Source organism: Enhydra lutris, unplaced genomic scaffold, assembly GCF_002288905.1.
Source record: "Enhydra lutris kenyoni isolate GAN:26980312 unplaced genomic scaffold, ASM228890v2 scaffoldscaffold58, whole genome shotgun sequence".
NCBI classification, from domain to species: domain Eukaryota; kingdom Metazoa; phylum Chordata; class Mammalia; order Carnivora; family Mustelidae; genus Enhydra; species Enhydra lutris.
Window position 1 is genome coordinate 16754611 of NW_019154142.1, and position 21958 is coordinate 16776568.

Genomic DNA, 21958 nt, shown 5'->3' on the forward strand with positions numbered 1-21958 from the left:
ATTCCAATTGTATTGAGGTATTTAAAATTTATAAATCAGAAAATGAAGAAAATACATTTGAATACTTATAAGATCTCCTAAGCGGTAGCAATTTTAAGCTTTGAAGTGATAGCAGAAATTAGAAAACAGAAGACAGTCTTTACAATATAGAAATTAAAACCCTGTTATATGTTTTCAGAATGAAATGGATTATGGCTTACACAAAAAATATTTACAGCAACTACGGTCACAGGGTTTATTTACATTATATAAACCATTTATAAAATTGAATAAGAAGTATATTCAGGTACATTATGGATAAATAAATGATAGATGATAGATAGATAGAGAGACAGATGCAAATCCAAGAGACAAATAGCATGAACAATTCACATAACAGAGATATAATTAGTGTACAAACAGAAGAGAATATGTTTATAATTTAAAGAACTAAGTGACATTATTTTTCTACCAAACTTGACTTTAAAATTATGAGTCACCCTAATGATGGTGAGGTAAAATGAAAAATTAATGGCAGAATTATTTATGATGCTGAAAAATGTTAAAATATTCAAAAAACAAATATAAATCTTTGCATGTTATTTGATATATAGACATTAAAATGAAAATGATGAAGTCTACTTAGCAACGTGAAACTTCTTCATAAAGTACATTTTTTAAAGCTTAGTACAAAATTATAACTACAAGTTGGTATATCTAATATGTAAATGGGTAAGTACTGGGGTTAGACAGAAAGCGAATGACATTGGGGCAAGAGTCATGGCTTTTTTTTTTTTAAGATTTTTTATTTATTTATTTGACAGACAGAGATCACAAGTAGCAGAGAGGCAGGCAGAGAGAGAGGGCAGGGAAGCAGGCTCCCTGCTGAGCAGAGAGCCCGATGCGGGGGCTCCATCCCAGAGCCCTGGGATCATGACCTGAGCTGAAGGCAGAGGCTTTAACCCACTGAGCCACCCAGGCGCCCCGAGTCATGGCTTTTTAAATAAGTTTATCTTTCATTTTGTTTTAACTGATTGTATAATAACATTATTTATAACAACTTCTTCAGTATTTATTAATGTTTGTAAATTATTTCCATTTAATTCTCCCTATGATCCTATGAGTTAAGAACTAATAATGCCTTTCTAAATGGTTTAAAGAAATCTCTTCGCAGTAGATTGTGTCACATTTGCCCATTTAACAAAATTTTATTGCCTGATATATTTTCAATGGCAACAAAAATAAAATAACGCCCCAGAACAAATGTTTGGAGTAGTATGATAATTTATTGACATATTTCTATTATGTTTTATAAAATTAATGTGACTGTAACTAGGCATTTTCACATATATTTAATGCGATAATGTATAACCCTTCTGGTAGACAACTTGTTAAAATTCTAAAGTATATTGCTATAAAAAATGGGAGATTCGTTGATATTTAAATCCATTTTTGTTACTTTTTCCAATAATTGTACTGACTTGGAAGAAAACTACTGTGGGCCCTTTCACTCAAAGACATCATGCTTTAGTCTCACTGACTAAATCAAACACCACAAAGTTCAAAGAATCATTCTGAAGAAACTGTAACAGAGATTACCAATATAGGGACAAATAACCATTTATGAGTATCAGTCTTACAATTTTTCAAATAATGATCATTTCAAATGGTTGTTTCTGATCATAGCTTAAGCAATAAATCTACACAATCTACATGTTCATAGAATATATGAGTCTCAATTAAATATTTCACTTTATTTTTGTGTTCAACAAAAATAAGCCTCAAATATCAGTCTCATATGGATAAAAATAGAGTATGTTTAATAAGCATAGGTATCTTACTGGTTACATTTCTTAATGGACTGGGTGCCATAATAAAACATATCCATATTAATTTTAATATTTCTTCACACAAATACAAGATACATTAATTTATATTTTGTGATAATTTTATTATAAATTTTGCCCAATTCCCCAACTTTTATTTTTGCCTTTTAATTTAAGATATTGTCTCATAATTGCTCATGCTCTTCGTTCATGCTTATACAAAACTGAACAAGGTAGAAATGAGAAATATTAGCTACAGATATTAATTTGGTGATAATATTTTATGTTGTGATAGGAAATTATTGCTTTCTTTTTTACAAATTCAATTTTAAAAGTGCACTTCACAGGATTGTTTTGTTTTTGTTTATGTTTTTAATGGAAGCACTAGAAATTAGCTATGATGTCAGATTTCCACCAGGAGCAAGTTACCTTAGAATATTTCAGACTATTAAATATCCCATCTATACCAAGTTAAAAAAAAAAAAAAATTGACAGACTGGCAGAAAATATATACAATGCATATATAGGACTAAGAATTAGTATCTAGAGAATAGGAAGAGCTCAGAAATTTTTTAAAAAAGGGAAAACACTTAAATATTAAAATTAATTAAAATATTTTTTATTAAGCAAATGATTTGAAAAGATAATTCAGAAAAGAAGAAATCTGAACCTCTCCAGCTCCCTCTCCCTTGAGCCCAGTAATCAGAAAATGATCCAGTGAGATATTATTTCATACCCAATAGATATGGCAAAAAAATTGGAATTCTGAAAATATAAAGTGTTGTCAAGGATATAAAGGAAACTAGCTTTTATTTACAGCTGGCAGAGGTATTAAAGTCACTCAAGAGAATCAATGTAATAAAATTTAATACAGATAAAGGTTCAAACTCTTTGCAACTTTAGTCAAAATATATACTCTATATATTTAAGAGGGGAGGGGACAGGGGAATGGGCAAAATGGATGAAGGGGTGTGGGAGATAGAGGCTTTCAGTTACGCAATGAATAAATCATGGGAATAAAAGACAAAAAAAGTATATACTCTAAAATAAAGACTCTTTCACATATGTGCACAAGGGACGTACAAGATGCTCGTAGCATGATTATTTGTGATATTTTTAATGAAAATAACCCAACTGTATTTTTTAAAATTACTTTTATTAATATATAATGTATTATTTGCCCCAGGGGTACAGGTCTGTGAATCATCGAGCTTACACATTTCATAGCACTCATCATAGCACATACCCTCTCCAATGTCCCTAACCTTACCTCCCTATCCCTACCCCCCCAAGCCCCCAGCAACCCTCAGTATTTTTTTAATTTAATGTAATTTTTTTCAGTGTTCTGAAATTCATTGTTTATGCACCACACCCAGTGCTCCATGCAACATGTGCCCTCCATAATAACCACCACCATGCTCACCCAACCCCTGCCCCTCTCCCCTCCAAAACCCTCAGTTTGTTTTTAATAGATAAATAAAACTTGACACAAAGTGGAATGTTTAAGGGGCAAAAATAAATGAAGCCACAAGTCTCAAATTTTCGAAAATATCTTTGGTGAAAAGAGTAAATTGCTCAAACATTTTTGTAGTATGAACCATGTTAATTTAGAAATATTTAATGAGGGGTGCCTGGGTGGCTCAGATTTAGCCCCAGACTATTGGTTTCAGCTGAGGTCATGATCTCAGGGGTTGTGGAGTCCAGCCCTGTGGGCTCCTTGCTCCACAGAGAGTGGGCTTGGAGACACTCTCCCTCTGCCCCTCCTCCCACTCGCGCGCACGCGCACTCTCTCTCTTTAAAAGAAATAAATAAATCTTTTTTAAAAAAGAAATATATAGCCAATGAAATATGTTGCTTAAACATACTTATTTTAAATATAAAGGGATGCAAATTCAGGATGGAAGTTAATTCTTGGAGAGAATGAGAGATCTGACAAACAGATTTCTAAATGATCCTAGTTTTATTATGAGACTGGTGGGTGTTAATTATACAATTTATGTTTTCTAATACCTAATATATTTCATAACTAAAATACATCAATGATTATTTGTTCCCTTATGCAGGTATAAGTCTGACTAAAGATTATCATAAACACAGACATCATGGGAAGATGGAATTAATATACACCTAGTATCATACCTGTGTAAGAAAATTAACATTTTAAGAGAAGCGGTTAACAGAAATAGTAAACCAAATTCAATATTTTTCTCTTATTATTTGAGGCTGAATCGCTTCTTTTGCCCCTTTTAAAAGTAATCTGTATTAGGGATAATCAACCAAATACTTATATAAAATAATGCATCTTTGTACTACATACAGGCAGGAATATAAAAGGGATGTTACTGCAGTTTATTTCTAATCTGTGTGCGATGACAGCTTAGTGCTATGTCCTCATTTCAGACTGTGAATCTTAAAAATCACAGTCCTGCTTCCTGATTGGAAGGGCTGTCTGCTATTTAAAAGCCCCATAAATCAGGCAGAAGAATTCTTTCATTCAGTAGCCTTTTCCGAATCAAAAGAACTTATTCTGGAAAAAAAAAAAAGAATTGCACTGTTTATTAAGGCATTAGTAACAATAATTTATGTGAAATATGTTGTTGTTGTTTTTTCAACCAAAGCAGATAACTGCATCGTCAACTGCTCTAGGAGGACTAGTAGAAGCAAGAATACCGGCTCACACTCAGCTTGCTGGTGCGAAATATTTTGTTCCTAATCACGATTTCCATATTGGTATGCTATACAGGCCAGGAAGCATGGTGCAATTTATTTTAGGTTTACAATCTCCCCAATAAATATCATGCCAAGTCTCACTATTGCCTATCATTTGGGGGGCAATTTAAGCAATGTAAGATCCCTCACAACCAATATAATAATTTATCCTATGATTCCATATTGTAACTAAAGCCTTAGTTTCACTTCTCAATTCGAGAAAAGAAATACCAATTTTCAATTTGAGAAAACAAATTTGGGATTCTTTCAGACTTACTTTAACTATTTTACTACCTCCTTTACTACCATGAGACAGTTATTCAATAATTTTTATATAAAATCTCTAGATATATTTGTTCATTACTGCTTTTTTTTTATTACTGAGACACTACATGCTCTGCACTGTGCTAATCTCTGAAGATACTATGTTCAAAATGAGCACAGTATCTTCTCTATAGGAATTTATAATTTATTGAGGAGAGAATGATTAGCAAACAGGCCATTCAGTTAGTGAGAATGCCCAGCATGACAAGGGAATCAACTGTCCTCACAGAAGCACCTCACTCAGATTTAGGACACTAATAGCAGGTTTCCTAAAGGAGGCTCCATCATCTGGGTTATGAAAAATGAATAGGAGCCAGACAAGTCAGAGGTTCAAAGTGGGGTGGGATGGGGAAAGGTGTTCTAGGCAGAGAGTGGGCAGCTTGGTCATCAGCTTGGAGTTGGGAGAAAGCACTTCTGAAGCTGATTCTTCAGGTTAGTGCTTTCATTTGGAACAATAACTAAACTCACATATATAGCTACAAAACGAACCCTCAATTTATGTCTTTCTTTCATTCAAAAGGTTACAAAAACTTTTATTGCAGATCCCCCACAATTAATCCCCATTCCGCGTTTATCAGTGTGCCACTGAGGACATGGGTAATATAAACATGGTAATAAACAGTTGTTTGCTTGTTGAATGTATATTTTTCTACATTTATCAAAGCATATCCAACTATCCTCTAATTCTTAGAGGTTATACATTTCCTTTTATATTTATCTCACCCTCCACTTCTAGAAGACTGCTTTGAAAATAGTGCACATTTAGCAAATATGCTAACTGATAATGAGTAAAAATAAATATTCTACTTAGGACTGTAATTAAGAAAATACTGGCAATAACAGCTCCTTTAGGATTTTACTAGTAATTAGATATTATCTTACTAATGCAACATTTTCAATTATAAGAAATAAAAAATCAATATGTCATTCAATGTTATTATTCCTATATATATGGGAGAATATATGTCTCTCTTGATTATATATAAAGGCATGACTATTGAAATTTTATATGGAATTATGTGATTATTGTACTAAATGTTAATCACTAAGGCCTCTTAATGAATGAAGAAAACGTTACATAACTTACAATATATTTTCTATCACAAATGCTTATTTATCACTGTTTCTTTGAATTTTATCTAGCTAAAAATATAAATGTCAACATGTCCAAAGATTCTGTTGTATTATTTGAAAATATTTTTATTCTAATTAACACAAACTAAACCCTCATTAGCTTCACAAAAATAGCGTAGGTTTCAAAATCTGATACAGAAAAAGGAAAACCAAAACCAAAACTGTTACAGGAACCTTGGGGATTTGAACCTCAGAGGCAATTGGACCCAGAAATTTTAATGCTCCTGGGACACTTTCTTCATTTATCTTCTTTGATTCTTTCTACACGCTATTAGCATACTCTCTCTTTGTAGATCTGTGCTTCCCACGTGGCCAACAGATCCCCAGTTAGACATTTTACCAGTTTTAGCCACCAGAGAGGGATAGAGAGATCTTCTTAAGTCCCAGATTTCCAGAAGATGGACTATATGATAGGTCAGACCAGGTTCAAGTGTTGGCTGCTGGACCAATGGTGCACATGGTATGAGATTACTCTGATGAATTAGCTTGAGTCTGGGAGAAGGTCTGGACATGTAGCTGCCATACCATTTGGGTAAGGTAATTCCCACTGAAGGTGGGCGATCTGATGAGGTAGTTAATAAGCATAAATGTAATTTCATTTATCTTTCACTAATAATAATAATAATAATGATTATCTAGTTGTTACTTCATGAATCGCAATAAATGATTTCCACGTTCCTCTTCTAATATATGGTGGCGATGTTCTATGTTCAATGTATATTCTCTGTATCACATTAATGCACCTGTAGTTAAACAGACCTGATTCATCATTTATTAGGATCCCTAATGTCTGCTCATTTTGTAATATTAATGATTTTAAATATATGTATCTGTAGGTGATCAGGAAAAAGTAAAGTTGAAAAACTATCTTAGATATCTTTGGTGTTGTATAAGGATAAACATGTAAAAACAGTTTGAATTATCTCTAAACTGGCAAGACCTGTTATAACAGATATCATTAGTCATCTGTGTGAAGGAATCAAGAAACTATCTAATATTTCAGCCTCCCATGTAGGGTCTTTGCTAAAATGAGAAAAAGCTTTGGATAGGCCAACTTGAGAATTCTGGACTGACCAACATTTGTATTTTTCACTGTAAATTAATAAATCGTCATTGGATGTTTGATGTTGCATTCCCTATGAACGTGATAAATGGGTGCCCAGTTTTGTGGGAACCTATGAACTCTTGGTGTGCTGACCTGAAAGACTGGGGACCAGGCCCTGGGACGTGGCAAGTGTATCCTTGGAGGCATAGTATGTTGGTGACCTCTGAGTGGTCAGCCTGCATCACCCAGCAACAAACACCCTGACCTGCTGTACATGGTCTTCAACATTCAAAAGATGGAGTTATTTTGTTTTGATAGTTTTTCTATAAATACAAACATTAAACAATTACTAAACACACATTTCCCAAGAAAACATCAATGCTTCCCCCAACCCTTTTGTTTGTAATTGATTTCTAAGGGAAAACATTTTCATCCCTTTTTAAGGAGACCACAGTCTTCTTACCATGTCAGCATCAGACCCTGATTATATTTCATTCTGGGCTTACTGTGCACAGTCTGTTGGCTGCAAACATATATTTCTGCCAAGTTAAGTTTGTGTACGTGTCTGCCTTTCTATATAATGGAATGTTTATGCCACCAAAGGGTTTCAAATGGCGTAACTTTTTGAAATAAAAACTTACAGATCCCCTAAGTGACTCTAAACAGGATCAAGCAAAGCTTATATAACCAAACAAATAATCTTAATCTCATTTTGTCTTTTTTTTTCTCCCTTTTTGTAAAAACAATGATTCTTAGTAAAGTTACAGAAAGCAGTACTGGCAGCAATTTCATTGCTATGTTACCAGCAATGAAAAAGGAAATAGGAATCAGTCACTGATCATTAAGTCTTTTTATAATCCACTAAAACATCACAGTTGATTTCTTCAGCTCTATTAAGCTCTTGTATTTAGGTCAAGTTTCTGTTAATAAAACACATCTCTCAATCACAGAACAATTTAAAACTAGCACCTCAACACAAGACTAGATGTTAAAATAGTGTTTCACTTTCATATAAATATTATGGAAGGTTTTACCTTTAGTTATTTATTTCTTTGCATGGTACTGAATGCACTGTTGGAGCCCTTTAAACAAAGTAATTTCTTTTCAAACAAAAGCAAATAAGGTAACTATATTCATTGAAGTGATAATATTATTTATTCTCTGTGATATCACTTAGCTCTAATATATACCCATAAAGGCTATAGGAAGTGCCTGCACACATATGAAGTCCACAAGTTGTTGCCTCATGCCCTCTATTTTTCCACCTGGAGTTCTCTCCCAGTCTTTCCCTATCCATCAGTAGGCATCCTTTTATTTTCCCAAGGTGCAGGTGAAACTTCACATGCTTGAGAAACTGACAGTGGCTGAGACCATTCCTTTACCACAGTGTATGTGCTGTTTACTAAGCAACCCCTCCGCACTGGTCTCACACTTCCGTACACTGCTTCGCATTATTCTCAGGTTCGCCCACATATGTGCCATTTCTTTCCAAGTAGATTTTAAGTTTATCTTCCAAAGGTCCGTATCTCTTACTTAACCTTTTCCTCAAGAATCACCTGTATATCCCACAGCAGTTTACCACCTTATTAATATCATACGTAGTAGTCATTTACTAAAATTATAACACGTGAATTGAAGGTTTTTTAAGGGTTCTTTTCCTAAACCAATTTATAATTTTTAAAAAGATTTTATTTATTTATTTGACAAAGAGAGACACAGCAAGAGAGGGAACACAAGCTGGGGAAGTGGGAGAGGGAGAAGGAGAGCAGGGAGCCCAATGCAGGGTTCAGTCCCAGGACCCTGGGATCATGACCTGAGTTGAAGGCAGCCGCTTAATGACTGAGCCACCCAGACACCCCCAATTTTTCTTTTTTTTTTTTTTTTAAAGATGTTTACTAATTTAACTGAGAGAGAAAGAGAGAGAGAGAACACACACAGTGGGAGAGGGAGAAGCAGGCTCCCAGCTAAGCAGGGAGTATGACGTGGGGTTTGATCTCAAGCCCCTGGGATCATGACCTGAGCCAAATGCAGACGCTTAACTGACTGAGCCACCCAGGAACCTCTAATTTATAATTTTTCTATGTCTCTAGCTAGAACTCTCTGCATTCCATTCTTTCTCAATCATAAAAGGAAGATGATGTAATCAGATTACATGGCAAACCCTTTTTGGAACAAGACAGAATGTTACACATGATACATCAGTAAATAAAATAAAACAGTAGACTGGTCTTTATTTTTTATTGTGATCCTTGTTCTCCATCACAATATAAAAGTGTCAAAGGTTATGAATAACTGTTTATTAGTTAGATGAATGAAGTCATAGGTTCAAATCTAACCAGGTGAATAGTGGGCTTCAGTGTACATTTAGGGAATAGAAGCTATGGTTGTTTTGTTAAAAAATAACATACATTTCTTCTTGAATTATATTTATCAAATCCCTAAATTTTTATTTTAAAAATGTGAATGGATCTTACATCATATACAGAAATGTTGGAACCCTACTCTTATGCTCCTACTAAACCATCTTGCTTGTACACATAGGTTATGTTGATATCTTGTTGAAAGGTAGGCTGTACAAAGTTGTCCTAATGTACTGCCAACAAATTATTTCTAAGATGCTTAGTGAGTTATTATCAAGGGCTTCATCATACAAATAGACTTGGACAAACATACATGAGTCTATATTTCAGCCACATTAAGTATATTTTTTAATGATCATTTTTAGATGCACGGAAGCTGTATCTTTAGGAGGCAAACTGAGGACTGGAAAGCAAATCTGAACAGATCTCGTATAACACAAGCAGTTCAATATTTTCTGGGTTTGGTCTGCATGTTTGATATGGCCTCTACTATAACATACTCGAGCCTGGAGAATTCAGTCCTCAGTGTCTTACGAAGAAGTACGGTATAGGAGGAGTTTGGACTCTGCAGCTAGCCTGTCTGGTCTGAATCCTGAATTTGCTACTACTTTCTAGTTTGTGAGCTTGGGCAACTTCCTTAACCTGTGTGGGTCTCAGTTTCTTCACCAGTAAAATGAAAAAAGAATACTTTGAGAATTAAATGTCTGAATACATTCAAGGTGCTTAGAAGAATGTCTGGGATATAGTAAGTATTCAATACATGTCTATTTATCATTACTATTTTATTATTATTTTTATAATCCATATATAATATTATTATTAAGTTTTCATAAAAGTCTAGCCGTGCATGTGTTTTGACACTCGTTGTTACAGTGTCCACTGTAATAAAGACCATAGAAAGATCACTTCAATCTTCAGTGATTCAAGCATTGCAAAATCTAAATATATTTCCTACTCATTAACAACAGCCTTTCTTGAAATAAGTGTTCTTAGTGGGCTGGGCTTTTTTCCTACAAAATTCCAATCCACAAACTTGCTTCCCCCAAGCCTTCCACCCTGCCCCCTTAAGGAGGTTGCAAAGTTAATACTGAGATGACCTTGTGTTCAAGGTGATAATGGCTACACTGCTGTACACAGGCTGAAAAGGGGGAAAAAATTCATCTTTTGCGTCAGAATATACTGTCCTTTCACCCCTTCACCACTGCTTCTGGTTTTTACCTGTCCTCATGGCAACCTCTCTCCACCAGACCTGTGGCTCAGCTCTCTCTTTCCTTCCTCCTCCCCAACCCCCACACTACATTTCCAGGTCTTCTGAGGCCCAAGGGCAAGCAGTAAAATCACAGATGTTTCACACATGAATGCAGAGAACGCTGATCATTCTAAACTTAATAAAACGATCAGATATTCTTAGTATGGCAAATTTCACTGTTTACAATATATTGGTCATGCTAAAAAGCTAAAATCTCATGGTAAAGTAGCAATTTATTCAGAACAAAATATTCTGAAAATGCTATATTCCTTTGCAGCTTCTCGGTAGAGGCTTTGCCAGAGAGCATTTGGTTACTTTGACACTTTGGGAAGTTTTTATTTTTTAATATAGAAAAAAGCTAAATATGTGAGTGTTAATTTTGGATTCCATGGAATTTCAATTATCCCCATTATTCTGCTCTGGTTTAATAAAGTAGCAAGAACTTCTAACATGGGCTTCAGTAAAAGCAAACAGTATTTGAGAAAAGAAAGTCAGGAAAAGAATTATATTTAAGGAAATCTTTAACAGTGCAAAGCAAGCCGCAGACATTGTATTCTAGATCCCAATATTCTAGAGAGTTCAGACGTTCTCTCAGAAATTTACTCTCCAGCCTATTAATATATAATATGCAAATTGCTCACTGTAAATGAGATCTAGTGATGAATATGTGTTTCTGGATTCATTTACACACAACCTGGACATGGAAGCACCTGGAACCAGTGGGGCATGGGCATCTGCTCTTCTAGTATGTTTACAATTCATCTCACTCAATTAATCCTTAGCAGCTTGGGAAAATATGAGCCCATGTCTTCAAGCAAGTTGATATTATGTAGCTCTCCCGCACTCCCTTTTCACATTTGCCTTTCTTTTTTGTTACCATTTCTTTTGTTCTAAGCAACTGTTCATTAACAACCTGAGAAGCATCAAATGAATTATGAAAACTAAGTGAGAAAACTAGCAAAGATCAGTACTGTGTTTACCAACATAAGCTCCCATCAGAAGCCCATTTGGTGAAATTAGTGATTAACCCTCCCGGTTATTGTTGAAAGGGCAAGAGGACTGGTTGCTGGAAGAGGGTTCCAGACAGGGAGAGTCAGCAAGGTCATATTCAAGCTGCATTTCTATGTAAGCATTTCTAGTAAATAGCCTCAGTTTACTGGACTAGAACCTGTATCTTCAGGCCTCCACTAATTGTTGTGGTTTTTTTTTTTTTTTTCATTCTAAATGAATATTCACTTCTGTGCATGAATTTGTAAGCTCAGTATTGTACTATTTAATTTAAGAGGGTGAGGGTCCCCTCTTATAAATTGTATATGTGTCTAATCCCACAACACCTAGGTATCCCTTTCTCCCATAGTGGTTGAGATTTCTTGTGATAATTCATACTCCTACAGTGGATTTCATTAGTATCTGAATAAAAAGCTTATTGGTAGTAGTATCAGTCACCAATACAAAGATCTAATTTTAAAGTTTTCAATGCATTTCATATATATTATGGGATGGGCCTTCAAAAATATACGTTAAGGGGAATACTGATATCAACTTTCGATTACAGATTTAAAACTTAAATTCACACATACTAACTAATTCATATAGACACCTTCTATTGAGCTTAAGTTGAGAACAGGTAAAAAAGTGGTTAGTGCTAATTTGACATGATCTTCCAGTTGTAAAGAAATGCATTCTCTATTCTGAGAGCATTAAGGTTGAGAGAATTAATTTGGAAAGAAACGAGGTTCTGCATCATATTTACCAATATTTGATTTACCGACCATAACTAAATGCATGCCAAAAGAATACTAGATGATGATGACATAACAAGAAAATTGAAAATGAACAATATACATATCAGGTTTGTGAGCATTCAACTTATCTGGCTTACTTTGACTTCTTAAAAATGTAGCCAGGATTTAATTGTTAAGCTTAGTTGTTTTTTCCTTTTTTAATTTTAACTAAATGACAATAATCTGTGTGTATATTATTTTTTCCTTAATAACTCAATTTGAATGATTTCAAAATATTTTACAGGATGATTGCTTTTACTTTTAAAATAAGCTGCCTCACTGCAGAGTCCCATCAAGAAATAGCTGCAGTGCCACACAAGGTGGTTAAACAGCTTATGAATTAAGCGCCATATAAGCAAATTTCTTTGTAAGTAATTTATATTGTATGGTAAACTTGTATCCAACTAGAACAGCAAATTAAAACATTAATCACATCTGTAAAATTTAAGGCCTGTGCATACAGAAAAAAATATTAGGGAAATACATTTTCTTGTATTGCTGAAATAAATATTCCACATATGGAAGCCAGTCTAATCCTTCTCATTATAGTATGGATGAAGATGAACATTAAGCCCATATAACACTTCTTCCTGAATTAGTCGATAGCTCATTTTAGTAGGTAGCACATATTTCCAAACCTGAAATGCCCATGTTCAGTCAGATTTGCAGTCCACTTTTCCCTTGCTGCTTTGGCTTTCCATCACTGTTAGGTAACCACTGTGATTATTCCATATCACATACTGATGAGATGGCAAAACAGTTACAAGCTTTCTTCCCTGCATTAAGCAGGTTGTAAGCCACGGAAAACGAACTTGCCCTGAAATTATCAAGCGTTCCAGTACTCTGTAGCTGCACCAATGCAGGCAGTCTGCCAAAAGACATCCAAGACACCAGCCCCTATTCTCAAGCACATTTTAATCCAGCTGTTCCTCACAACACATCCAGCATGCTTTGATTTACTGCTCTACTTAATTAGCATGTAGAGTATGGAAGACCATCTTACACACAAGATAAGCATCCTGAATGATATTTTAAACCTTGTAAAATGTGGTAGGGATTTGTGTGTGTGTGTGTGTGCGTGTGCACACGCTTTTATTCTTATAACCAGATATTGAAATGTGTGTGCTGCATAATGGCATTAGCCAATTGAAACTATAAGTGAGGGGTGAGTGTACGTATGTAAAGAAAGCAAAAACATATTTCCAATCTACGTTCTGTATATGATCAGAACAGCATCCACATCAGGCTCGTGATACTGAATGAAAATACCACTAATGGGACTCTGTTGAATCTAGATTAGGAAAGAAAAAAATAAAATGTCTGAAGATTCTGGGTTTCAAGTGAGAATTTTAGGAATTTGAGCAGGAGTCTGAGGAAGTTTTACACTAAGAAAGTATCTGTGCTACTATTAGTCCTTTATTCTGAGGATATAGCGTTACTAAGAGACAAGTCCAGAAATGTTCAAACAGAGCCTCCACCTGCCCTTGCATGTAGAATACATGAGGGTTTTATAACAAGAGAAATTTCAAAACTCAGATTTAATTATATGGATAACAATTTTAAGCATAAGCACCATAATCTCTCACCTCCCTGACGGATGGAAAAAATGAGAATAAACAGAGAGAAATCCTGAAAAATTTGGTAATACTGGGTGCTTTGGGTTCTATGATAAACTACTGTCATTATTTCACAAAATTAGATTGGAACTTTTGTTTGTTATTCTATACCTAGTTATTGAGAAGAGATATCACATCCTTAAAAGGTCCAATATTGCTACCCCAGAGGAGACAAAACATTACATACAACCTATACTTTAGCAATGCATATTACATAATCATGATTCAAGCAATCAATTGAATTTAAGGTTTTGTTGAATCCACAGAAAACATTAGATTTTTAGTGAGTTTTTAATCCATATGCTTCTTCCAATTTCACATCTGTGGTTTTTGGGGGTTTTTTTTTGTTTGTTTGTTTGTTTGTTTTTGCTTTTTTATTTTTGTAATGTAAATCATACCAAGAGTCTTGAGGGGACAAAAAATTAAAAAGAAATTTTCCCCAAAAGAGATACCAGTTTTTAGAACTCTAATATATTGGGGGTTTTAAATGTTATAACACTGATTTTTATAATAAAATAATTAAACAGCATATAGAATATAGCTAACTTAAATTGTATACTAACATGACACTAAATTCTTGTATTACTTTTTCATGGACATACTTCATGACTAAGGCAAAAATGTTCTTTTAAATAAAAACAATGTCCATGGCCTATTTACAGCAGGAGGCACACACTCACTTTAGCTTATATTTTAGTATTTTTTTTTTATTTTTACATTTATAGAGAACCACATGGAATGTTTTTCTTGCAAATGTCTGTTTTTAGAATTATGTAAAAAGACTCAGTTGTATATATGCAGCACCAAATCACTTAGCAGATAAGTGTTCAGCCAGATCTTGGGTTGATATTACTTATGATGAAACACCTTTCAGGTTTTGTTTTGTTGTGTTTTGTTTTGCTAGTGATTGCTTCAGCACCAGTATTCATGGTCTGTATTCCTATTCCCAAACCTATTCTTATTGTTCCTGGGATTCTCAGTCAATAAGTGTTATCACATGGGTTTCCTAATACGTATGGTGTTTTTTAGGGTTGTTTGTTTGTTTGTTTTAATTTTTGTATTTAAGTTTGTTGCTTACAAAGCAGTGGGCGTTACAGTTAACACAGCTCCATAAATGAAGCCATAAAGGCAAAGACAAAAATTAAGAAGGAGAGGAGGAGGAGGAGAAGAAGAAGGAGGAGAACGAAAATAGACTAAGAATGGCAGAAACTAGTTTCAAACAATGGCAGGGGTTACCCTCGTAGGTTCTGTGGGATCTACAGAACACTAGAGATGCTTAACAAAAACAGGTTCTGAGGTTAAACACTCTGAATAACACTGCACACTATCACCTCTCTTGAAGGTTTACATGGATTAATATTCTAATATATTTTAAAAGTTCTGCCAGTTTTCCCAAGAAAGAAACAAACAATTTTAATTACTGTGGTAGGCGTGGGGATACATCACCCAGATCCCCCTTCAAGGAACATGTGCTCCCAGCTGCAGGAAGAGGATCCGGCGGACAGCCGCAACCTTTAGCTACCACAGGACAGCACGGATCTGTTGTTGGGCTGGGAGTCTTGCCATTCTCACCCTATGCGTGACACTTTGGCAAACAACCCTTGTTCATTGGTGAGCCTCAGGTTTGCTCGTGCTTCATTCTGATGACTCCACTTCCTCCTTGGTCCAGGTTCGCTTCCTCCCCTGCCCTTCACAAATGCTAATTTCCCAAACTGTGTCTAGAGTCTGATTCTACCCAACCCGAAACAACTACCACCTAAGAACTTAACTGGAACACATGATGCATTCCTCAGCACCTGCTTTGGGAAAAGCAGAAATAAGGGTTTGAAGGCAGAACAACCCTGTTACCAAGACCAATGAAAAAGTTGTGCTGAATCTAACCGGAAATTTGCCTCTGCATCTGTGTCCTATGGTACAGAAATCAATGGACTTTTCTCTCCTTGACCTCTTTTCAGTCTTTATAATTTTACTGCAAACAACATCTGGAATTTTTTTCTCTTGAATCAGAGTTGTCATTTTGTGGCACGCTTAAGTCCTTACATGATAATACAAATTGATTTTAATAATTAATGTGTTTTCAGTTACTTTTAGGATCTATAACATAAGATTAGATGGCTTGCTCTTTCAGTGAAGATGTGATTTCTCATATATCACACTTACACATTTCTAAAGAGTATACATAACGTATTCATCCTTGGTACTTTATAATTCTCAGGAAAGAACTTGAACACTGACCCAAAATTCTACTATGGTATAAAAACTCATGACCACAAAAACTACTTTGCATCCTTGCATCACTGACTCATCAGTAATTAGATTAAGATTTTAGGGCTCTTAAATTTACTATGGTATCATAGCAAGTAACTTCCTGCTTTGATGATTAATTCTTGTTCCCAACTTCATATTTCAGTTTAAATTTTTTTATTTTGAGTATAAAAAATACAACATGCAAATATCCATTTTTACAGTGACAAATTATTATCATCAAATGTGGAACATTTGACCTAAAGTTAAAATATTTTTATGTATATTAAAAAATCCAAAAGACAAATCTTTATTAGAACAAATTAAAATTCTTGTATTCTGCCACTTTCCTCTATGAAATTTAATATGAAAATAAAGTTCTCCCTCTTTCCTTATTTTGAAATTCAGATAGGCCATGTTAGGACAAGGCAAAGACGAGTTGTGAACACAAACTAAATCTATATGTATTGCATTTAAAATATGGTTGCACTTAGGGTTTGAAGTTAATTTTAACGATCAGTGTTTTAAGGATATGTTTTGGATTTTTTAATTCTGTGGTGTATTTGTGGTTATGTATGAGATAATTTTCTTTCATATATCTAGTGAACAATTTTACTTAGCTATTTTGACAAATACAACGAGAGCTGTTACCATGGCTAGGTAATAATAGACATGTTCTATCTTTAACCTCTATACACATTTATTAAGCATGAACATAGTATGCAGAACAGATATTTAGAGCTTTTAGTCAAAAGTAAACAAAGAGGGGCGCCTGGGTGGCTCAGTGGGTTAAAGCCTCTGCCTTCGGCTCAGGTCATGATCCCAAGGTCCTGGAATCAAGCCCCACATCGGGCTCTCTGCTCAGCAGGGAGCCTGCTTCCCTCTCTCTCTGTACCTGCCTCTCAGCCTACTTGTGATCTCTGTCAAATAAATAAATAAAATCTTAAAAAAAAAGTAAACAAAGAAATGAAAAGAATGAACCTGAAAGACTACCCAAAAAACCCCCCAAAACAACAACAAAAATAACCATGATCTTCAACCACAGTACCAGAGTAGAGAAAGTGGGAGGTGAAAAGTTGCCATTTCGCCAGTATTAGAAGAACTTCAATTGCCTTTTCATTTTTGGAGAAAGGGTGGGGTCTAAAAACTTCTGACATATTTTGTCATGAGGGCAGAAACAGATGTTAAATGGTTCTCCTCAAGCTTACAGCATACACTCTGATGCCAGGTATACCAGTAATTCAGTTCCAAGTAAGCTAATGAAGAAATTAAATCACTTGCCTTTTTCTTGTCCCTTTCTTAAAGAGGTTGCATTTTGTGCTGACAGTGCATAGCTGATAAAATAGCAATTTTTGAGAAGCTTGCTCATTTAGCTACTCTCAGAACCCCTGCTGACATCACTGACATTTTCTCCAAATATGCAAATACTGTAAGTCACTTCCTAAGATGCATGCATATATTTCCAAAAATGTTATTATTTTATGATCAACTAGGCATAAATGCAGAGGCAGACTAGTTTGCTGGCTTTGTAATGCCACACTCATGAAATGACTTTTTTTTTTAAATGAGGTTTCGTAGGAATCTGTCACAGCCTCGTAGATCTTTACAGGTGAGTTATTCCTTTTATATAGAGTGGGGGTTATTTTAAGGCCTTCCCATTATATGAACGTAAAAATAAGAGTACAAGCCCATAAGCTCAGCAAACTTAAATACCTGGGTGACAATGGCAATATTATCGTTAAACTCGACACACAACTTTTGAAATACAGTGCACATGCAGTGGGCACGAATACTATCTTATTTAAATGTCTGTATTAAGCGCAACCACTCTCTGCTAAAAATGGGGAAAAAACAAACAAGTCATATTCATCAAAGTAATTGTGTAGGTACTTTCAGTACCAAAATGCCTAGAATGAAGGATTGAACTGCTAACAGCGGCAGTGACAGCCATGAATCATGGTAGGCTACTCCGGGGCCTTTACCACCATAAAACAAAAGATGTAGATGAAAAATGCTGCAATTAAGTGATTTGATTTCTGCCCCCTTTTTCCTACTGCATTCGTGCATGGCTGCACAGCAAAGATTGATGGGAAAAATTACTCTACGTGATCTCTGACAGAGCCTTGGAACAATTCTATAAGGGGGAAACATACAAATCAAACCAGCTTTCTTGTATTCAAACAAAATAATACATATAAAGCAAATACTTTAGCCTATATCCAAAGCACCAAAATTTGCATGTGCACATAAATTGTTGAGAAATGCTCTGCTATCAAAACCAAACTCATGGATTTTCCAGCTAGTTGGGTTATACTGATATTTGTTTAAATAAATATTCAATCAGTACCGCCAAGTGGCATCCTCAATATGTCTGTGCACCAAGAACAAATTACAGATACAAATTTGTGGAGGTAAAACATTCTTATCTTTTAAATCAATAAATTATTAATGAAAATACATACAAAATAAAATAATAGAAAATTTCACTGACTATTCAACTCCCCTGTCATTATAGTCATTTAGAGGAACATTTTAAATGGGTATTCACAACTCAGTTGGGGTCCTACATACAAAAGAACCATACTTGAATGCCAGAGAATATTTTATTGTGGTTGGTATATACATTTAAAAGATGCTAAATTTGCAACATCCACTGAATAAAACAAACAATACTGCTAATATGTAGAAAGGATAATTCCTATTATCAGAGGCTAAAGTGAAATTACGGGGGTTTCATTTCTTAAGGAGAGAAGGTCATTCATTCTCAGTCTTCTGTAAGAAATGTACAGTTAATTTAACCTGATTCATACAATAGAATTGCCCCTCTATCGGAGGGGGAAAGACATGTACATACCTGACTTTATTATGTCTGAGTACTGAGGCTGTTATTTAAAGGCTGTTAGAATTGTGGTATCGAATTGGGTTAATTCTGACATTCCATCTCTAAACCTTTATATATCTGTCTTTCAAATATTGGGGTGCTTTAAACACAAGCCGGTTGCAAATTTTTCAAGACAGAAAACATTTTCAATGTTACTACGGATTTCTGCCTAGTCAGGACATTTTAAAAATATGTTCTACTAGTATTTTACTGTAGTTTTTCGGGGAGTTACCCTTAAAAAATGTATAGCTATTGCTTATGAGCTTCATTGTTGTGGTTCTTTTATTGTCTATCAAAATTGAAAACCTCAGGGTCCCAGGGCAAGAACTCATTAGTGGATTCCTGACTTTAATCATAGGGAAGTCTGCGAAATACTGGCATGGTTTGATGAAATATCACAGACTTGGAAATCAGGAGACCTGGGTTTGCCACTAATTAATATTAGGTTGAACCTTATGAAATCGCTGTTTTTATAGGTCGAAAACAGTTGACTCTCACAATTACAAGTGGTTGAACACACATTAGTTTGTATAGGGTAAACATTGAGCTTCAGTTTCCTCATGGATAAAGTAGGCAAAGTGACTATTTCTAATTCTTAAAAGTAGGTCCTTATGCTTAAAAGTAGGTCCTTTAGTCAAATTTACATTTTTATCTTTATGGATAAATATGGATAAATAATTCTCATACTTTACCAGTGATCACCAAAACCACCAGATATCATCAATTATTATTTCACTAAGTATATAGTAAGATATAATTAAGATATATTAAGATATACTTTAAATATCTTGAGTATTTATTTTGTAAGTAATCAAGAAAAAATCTAACTCTAGAATAAATACATTCAATGAAATTTCTTCAAGAATTCATTTAATCCTTCCTTTTATAGATGGGCTTTTAGTGTATTTATTGGGACATGAAACATTCTTGATTTTATTTTTAGTAGAACACAACTTTCTTATATAAAACAAGAAATATTAGTAGAGAAAAAAATCATGTCTGAAGACCAAATGGAAATTTAAACACTGTAACTATAAGTGTGTTCCAGCTGAACTAAAATTTTGGTTTTGATCTTCCTGGAAGACTTAATGAAGAAGGGAAACTTATTAATGTCTTTTTATATGTTTAACATTTTGTATTTAGATTCTTAAGTTTACCAGGCAAAACCTCTAATTCATTTGGATATTCTGAAGTAGTTCCTCTTTCTTCTCCTCTTCCTTCTATTCATCAGTTTTCTTCTACAATGAGACTTTTGGGAAGCCAGTAAACATATCGGTATAGAAAGCTGTATTTTATAGAGAACTCTCATCATCACATTGCCCAATAGTTTATATTTTGGGGATATAGTGGTGTATGTGTAAACCCTTGCAAATACAACCTTTAAATATGTAACCTCTCAATAGCAGTACAATTACATTATACAGTGGAAGTAAGAGAACCATACTGCTATCCTAAGAATTTTAGACAATAGTGTCAATGACAGTATCTACTCAAATTAAAAATGAAATATATAAAGATTTTCCTATTCTTTTTATGTTTTCAATAAGGTATAATTGACATACAGTAAACTAAATATATTTGAAGTATATAAATTGATAAGAGTTGGCATATTTCATACATCCATGAAACCATCGCCGCAATCAACATAATGAACACATCCATCACACCCAAAAGTCTCTTCATTCTCCTTTGTAATCCCTCTCTCCTGCCCCTCCACTCCTACTGATCTGTTTTCTGTCATTGTAGATTAGTTTGCATTTCTATAACTTTTACGTAAATGAAATCGTATAGTACATCTTCTTTTTTATCTGACTTTTTTCATTCAATATAATTATTTTGACATTTATCCATAGTGTAGTGTTTATCAACAGTTCTTTCCTTGTCAATGTTGAGTAGCGTTCCATTGTATGGATATACTACATTTTTTAAAATCTATTTACCTCTTGATGGACACTTGGGTCATTTACAGTTTAAGCTATTACAGATAGGGTTCTACAAATATTCATGTTTTCTATTATTATTGTTAAAAGTGTGAAAAGCCACAGATTGGGGAAAAATATTTGCTAAGCATATATCTGATAATGAACTTGTATTCAGACTCTACAAAACAACTCTAAAAACTCAATAATAAGAAATCAAACAACCCATTAAAAATGGGTAAAATATTTGAACACACACCTTACTAAATAAGTTATACAGATGGCAAATAAGTACACATAAAGATCATTAGTCATTAAGAAGATGTAAATTTAAACCACAATATGATATCGCCTACAGCAATGGCTGAAATTAAATTAAAATAAATGTCCAAATCAAGTGTTGGCAAGGAGGTGGAGGAATTAGAAATTTCCATACAATGTCAGTAGGAATATAAACTGTTACAACCTTTTTGGAAAACAGCTTGGCAGTTGTTTAAAAAGTTAGATATACCTATCACATGATTTGGAAATTAACTGTTTTTAAGCTGACTTTATTATTAAGACTCTCATTAACAAGCTTGAGGCTAAGAGAGAAGAACATTCCTTGCTTGGCATAATCTCCATCAAAGCTTACCTCCACACTCTTTACAGATGGTTTTGAATACCATCTATATACTACTGACTTCCAATTTTATGGCTTCTCCATTGAACTCCAAATTTGTACATCCAATACTTACTTGATTAGCCTCTAGAAAGTGGTTCTCATTTAGGTTTCTCCATCTCTGGAAAGAGCATTACTATCCATCTAGTCCCTTGACTCAAAATTCCAGGAATCCTACTTAATGCCTTCTTTTCCTTCACTATTCACCTCATTGCCGCCCCCTATAT